The sequence below is a fragment of the Lepisosteus oculatus genome, chromosome 14 (genome assembly GCF_040954835.1).
Source record: "Lepisosteus oculatus isolate fLepOcu1 chromosome 14, fLepOcu1.hap2, whole genome shotgun sequence".
Lineage (NCBI taxonomy): Eukaryota > Metazoa > Chordata > Actinopteri > Semionotiformes > Lepisosteidae > Lepisosteus > Lepisosteus oculatus.
In genome coordinates, this window is record NC_090709.1 from 29520046 (window position 1) to 29525045 (window position 5000).

The following is a 5000-nucleotide window of genomic DNA, read 5'->3' on the forward strand; positions in this document are numbered from 1 at the left end:
AAGCGAGATCAAGGCTCGCTGGCACCCTTCTTATTGAGAGGACAGCTCCGTCACCTCTTTTACGACGCTGCTTTTTTTCCCTTGCGTTTCTCTCTTCTTCCCACGTTCTCTCTCTTCACTGCCTTCGTCCCCGCTCTATTTCACTTCAGCCTTTCACTCTTGCTTCCTTCCAATGAGGACGGAGCTGCGGGAGAAAGGGCGCTATAGATGATCGCTGTGGAGAGCTGCTGCTGTGCTTTGACATCTGAGCTCTGTGGAAAACGATCTCAATACAATTCTGAAAAACGCGACTCTCCGAACGCCAGCCGAACAAGTCTCCACAGCCGAAGCGCTGTGTCTCTTTTCAGCTGGCGATAAACCTTTCCTCGATCCTTTGCGGACTTGTAAAACTGTTCCTGATCAGAATAAAAAACGCTCACGCTAATACACAAGCACCCGTGTCTCGCCAAAGCTGACAAATAAACAGACGGACAAGCCGCACTGCACGTGTGAACAGGGGAATGAGCGAGCGAGCGGGGATAGGGCGCCTCCTGCGCTTAAAAGCTTACAGCACCTGGTATTCCCAGGCGGTGTCCCATCCAAGTACTAACCAGGCCCATCCCTGTTTAGCTTCCGAGATCAGACGAGATCAGGCGTGCTCAAGGGGGTGTGGCCGTAAGCTAGACCAAAGCTCGCTGGCACCCTTCTTATTGAGAGGACAGCTCCGTCACCTCTTTTACGACGCTGCTTTTTTTCCCTTGCGTTTTTCTCTTCTTCCCACGTTCTCTCTCTTCACTGCCTTCGTCCCCGCTCTATTTCACTTCAGCCTTTCACTCTTGCTTCCTTCCAATGAGGACGGAGCTGCGGGAGAAAGGGCGCTATAGAGGATCGCTGTGGAGAGCTGCTGCTGTGCTTTGACATCTGAGCTCTGTGGAAAACGATCTCAATACAATTCTGAAAAACGCGACTCTCCGAACGCCAGCCGAACAAGTCTCCACAGCCGAAGCGCTGTGTCTCTTTTCAGCTGGCGATAAACCTTTCCTCGATCCTTTGCGGACTTGTAAAACTGTTCCTGATCAGAATAAAAAACGCTCACGCTAATACACAAGCACCCGTGTCTCGCCAAAGCTGACAAATAAACAGACGGACAAGCCGCACTGCACGTGTGAACAGGGGAATGAGCGAGCGAGCGGGGATAGGGCGCCTCCTGCGCTTAAAAGCTTACAGCACCTGGTATTCCCAGGCGGTCTCCCATCCAAGTACTAACCAGGCCCATCCCTGTTTAGCTTCCGAGATCAGATGAGATCAGGCGTGCTCAAGGGGGTGTGGCCGTAAGCGAGAGCAAGGCTCGCTGGCACCCTTCTTATTGAGAGGACAGCTCCGTCACCTCTTTTACGACGCTGCTTTTTTTCCCTTGCGTTTTTCTCTTCTTCCCACGTTCTCTCTCTTCACTGCCTTCGTCCCCGCTCTATTTCACTTCAGCCTTTCACTCTTGCTTCCTTCCAATGAGGACGGAGCTGCGGGAGAAAGGGCGCTATAGAGGATCGCTGTGGAGAGCTGCTGCTGTGCTTTGACATCTGAGCTCTGTGGAAAACGATCTCAATACAATTCTGAAAAACGCGACTCTCCGAACGCCAGCCGAACAAGTCTCCACAGCCGAAGCGCTGTGTCTCTTTTCAGCTGGCGATAAACCTTTCCTCGATCCTTTGCGGACTTGTAAAACTGTTCATGATCAGAATAAAAAACGCTCACGCTAATACACAAGCACCCGTGTCTCGCCAAAGCTGACAAATAAACAGACGGACAAGCCGCACTGCACGTGTGAACAGGGGAATGAGCGAGCGAGCGGGGATAGGGCGCCTCCTGCGCTTAAAAGCTTACAGCACCTGGTATTCCCAGGCGGTCTCCCATCCAAGTACTAACCAGGCCCATCCCTGTTTAGCTTCCGAGATCAGATGAAATCAGGCGTGCTCAAGGGGGTGTGGCCGTAAGCGAGAGCAAGGCTCGCTGGCACCCTTCTTATTGAGAGGACAGCTCCGTCACCTCTTTTACGACGCTGCTTTTTTTCCCTTGCGTTTTTCTCTTCTTCCCACGTTCTCTCTCTTCACTGCCTTCGTCCCCGCTCTATTTCACTTCAGCCTTTCACTCTTGCTTCCTTCCAATGAGGACGGAGCTGCGGGAGAAAGGGCGCTATAGAGGATCGCTGTGGAGAGCTGCTGCTGTGCTTTGACATCTGAGCTCTGTGGAAAACGATCTCAATACAATTCTGAAAAACGCGACTCTCCGAACGCCAGCCGAACAAGTCTCCACAGCCGAAGCGCTGTGTCTCTTTTCAGCTGGCGATAAACCTTTCCTCGATCCTTTGCGGACTTGTAAAACTGTTCCTGATCAGAATAAAAAACGCTCACGCTAATACACAAGCACCCGTGTCTCACCAAAGCTGACAAATAAACAGACGGACAAGCCGCACTGCACGTGTGAACAGGGGAATGAGCGAGCGAGCGGGGATAGGGCGCCTCCTGCGCTTAAAAGCTTACAGCACCTGGTATTCCCAGGCGGTCTCCCATCCAAGTACTAACCAGGCCCATCCCTGTTTAGCTTCCGAGATCAGACGAGATCAGGCGTGCTCAAGGGGGTGTGGCCGTAAGCAAGAGCAAGGTTCGCTGGCACCCTTCTTATTGAGAGGACAGCTCCGTCACCTCTTTTACGACGCTGCTTTTTTTCCTTTGCGTTTTTCTCTTCTTCCCACGTTCTCTCTCTTCACTGCCTTCGTTCCCGCTCTATTTCACTTCAGCCTTTCACTCTTGCTTCCTTCCAATGAGGACGGAGCTGCGGGAGAAAGGGCGCTATAGAGGATCGCTGTGGAGAGCTGCTGCTGTGCTTTGACATCTGAGCTCTGTGGAAAACGATCTCAATACAATTCTGAAAAACGCGACTCTCCGAACGCCAGCCGATCAAGTCTCCACAGCCGAAGCGCTGTGTCTCTTTTCAGCTGGCGATAAACCTTTCCTCGATCCTTTGCGGACTTGTTAAACTGTTCATGATCAGAATAAAAAACGCTCACGCTAATACACTAGCACCCGTGTCTCGCCAAAGCTGACAAATAAACAGATGGACAAGCCGCACTGCACGTGTGAACAGGGGAATGAGCGAGCGAGCGGGGATAGGGCGCCTCCTGCGCTTAAAAGCTTACAGCACCTGGTATTCCCAGGCGGTCTCCCATCCAAGTACTAACCAGGCCCATCCCTGTTTAGCTTCCGAGATCAGACGAGATCAGGCGTGCTCAAGGGGGTGTGGCCGTAAGCGAGAGCAAGGTTCGCTGGCACCCTTCTTATTGAGAGGACAGCTCCGTCACCTCTTTTACGACGCTGCTTTTTTTCTCTTGCGTTTTTCTCTTCTTCCCACGTTCTCTCTCTTCACTGCCTTCGTCCCCGCTCTATTTCACTTCAGCCTTTCACTCTTGCTTCCTTCCAATGAGGACGGAGCTGCGGGAGAAAGGGCGCTATAGAGGATCGCTGTGGAGAGCTGCTGCTGTGCTTTGACATCTGAGCTCTGTGGAAAACGATCTCAATACAATTCTGAAAAACGCGACTCTCCGAACGCCAGCCGAACAAGTCTCCACAGCCGAAGCGCTGTGTCTCTTTTCAGCTGGCGATAAACCTTTCCTCGATCCTTTGCGGACTTGTAAAACTGTTCCTGATCAGAATAAAAAACGCTCACGCTAATACACAAGCACCCGTGTCTCGCCAAAGCTGACAAATAAACAGACGGACAAGCCGCACTGCACGTGTGAACAGGGGAATGAGCGAGCGAGCAGGGATAGGGCGCCTCCTGCGCTTAAAAGCTTACAGCACCTGGTATTCCCAGGCGGTCTCCCATCCAAGTACTAACCAGGCCCATCCCTGTTTAGCTTCCGAGATCAGATGAGATCAGGCGTGCTCAAGGGGGTGTGGCCGTAAGCGAGAGCAAGGCTCGCTGGCACCCTTCTTATTGAGAGGACAGCTCCGTCACCTCTTTTACGACGCTGCTTTTTTTCCCTTGCGTTTTTCTCTTCTTCCCACGTTCTCTCTCTTCACTGCCTTCGTCCCCGCTCTATTTCACTTCAGCCTTTCACTCTTGCTTCCTTCCAATGAGGACGGAGCTGCGGGAGAAAGGGCGCTATAGAGGATCGCTGTGGAGAGCTGCTGCTGTGCTTTGACATCTGAGCTCTGTGGAAAACGATCTCAATACAATTCTGAAAAACGCGACTCTCCGAACGCCAGCCGAACAAGTCTCCACAGCCGAAGCGCTGTGTCTCTTTTCAGCTGGCGATAAACCTTTCCTCGATCCTTTGCGGACTTGTTAAACTGTTCATGATCAGAATAAAAAACGCTCACGCTAATACACTAGCACCCGTGTCTCGCCAAAGCTGACAAATAAACAGATGGACAAGCCGCACTGCACGTGTGAACAGGGGAATGAGCGAGCGAGCGGGGATAGGGCGCCTCCTGCGCTTAAAAGCTTACAGCACCTGGTATTCCCAGGCGGTCTCCCATCCAAGTACTAACCAGGCCCATCCCTGTTTAGCTTCCGAGATCAGACGAGATCAGGCGTGCTCAAGGTGGTGTGGCCATAAGCGAGAGCAAGGCTCGCTGTCACCCTTCTTATTGAGAGGACAGCTCCGTCACCTCTTTTACGACGCTGCTTTTTTTCCCTTGCGTTTTTCTCTTCTTCCCACGTTCTCTCTCTTCACTGCCTTCGTTCCCGCTCCATTTCACTTCAGCCTTTCACTCTTCCTTCCTTCCAATGAGGACGGAGCTGCGGGAGAAAGGGCGCTATAGAGGATCGCTGTGGAGAGCTGCTGCTGTGCTTTGACATCTGAGCTCTGTGGAAAACGATCTCAATACAATTCTGAAAAACGCGACTCTCCGAACGCCAGCCGAACAAGTCTCCACAGCCGAAGCGCTGTGTCTCTTTTCAGCTGGCGATAAACCTTTCCTCGATCCTTTGCGGACTTGTAAAACTGTTCCTGATCAGAATAA

The 5000-nt window shown here is 52.1% G+C and overlaps 8 non-coding genes across 8 annotated transcripts in view; all 8 read right to left on the minus strand.

Moving 5' to 3' along the window:
• Positions 1-4, minus strand: part of LOC138217421 (5S ribosomal RNA) — a 119-nt gene extending 115 nt beyond the window's left edge. Inside the window, exon 1 of the ribosomal RNA XR_011181133.1 lies at positions 1-4. This exon is cut by the window's left edge and continues 115 nt beyond it. This is a non-coding gene — a ribosomal RNA (5S ribosomal RNA).
• A 537-nt stretch (positions 5-541) lies between these two features.
• LOC138216210 (5S ribosomal RNA) lies at positions 542-660 on the minus strand. Its single transcript, XR_011179922.1, has one exon. It is a non-coding gene; the product is annotated as a 5S ribosomal RNA (ribosomal RNA).
• A 537-nt stretch (positions 661-1197) lies between these two features.
• On the minus strand, positions 1198-1316 carry LOC138217432 (5S ribosomal RNA). The gene has a single exon (XR_011181144.1). It is a non-coding gene; the product is annotated as a 5S ribosomal RNA (ribosomal RNA).
• A 537-nt stretch (positions 1317-1853) lies between these two features.
• LOC138245355 (5S ribosomal RNA) lies at positions 1854-1972 on the minus strand. Its single transcript, XR_011193965.1, has one exon. It is a non-coding gene; the product is annotated as a 5S ribosomal RNA (ribosomal RNA).
• A 537-nt stretch (positions 1973-2509) lies between these two features.
• LOC138244496 (5S ribosomal RNA) lies at positions 2510-2628 on the minus strand. Its single transcript, XR_011193111.1, has one exon. It is a non-coding gene; the product is annotated as a 5S ribosomal RNA (ribosomal RNA).
• A 537-nt stretch (positions 2629-3165) lies between these two features.
• Positions 3166-3284, minus strand: LOC138244498 (5S ribosomal RNA). The gene has a single exon (XR_011193113.1). It is a non-coding gene; the product is annotated as a 5S ribosomal RNA (ribosomal RNA).
• A 537-nt stretch (positions 3285-3821) lies between these two features.
• Positions 3822-3940, minus strand: LOC138217443 (5S ribosomal RNA). The gene has a single exon (XR_011181155.1). It is a non-coding gene; the product is annotated as a 5S ribosomal RNA (ribosomal RNA).
• Positions 3941-4477: 537 nt separating this feature from the next.
• Positions 4478-4596, minus strand: LOC138218789 (5S ribosomal RNA). The gene has a single exon (XR_011181539.1). It is a non-coding gene; the product is annotated as a 5S ribosomal RNA (ribosomal RNA).
• Between the last annotated feature and the right edge of the window lie 404 nt (positions 4597-5000).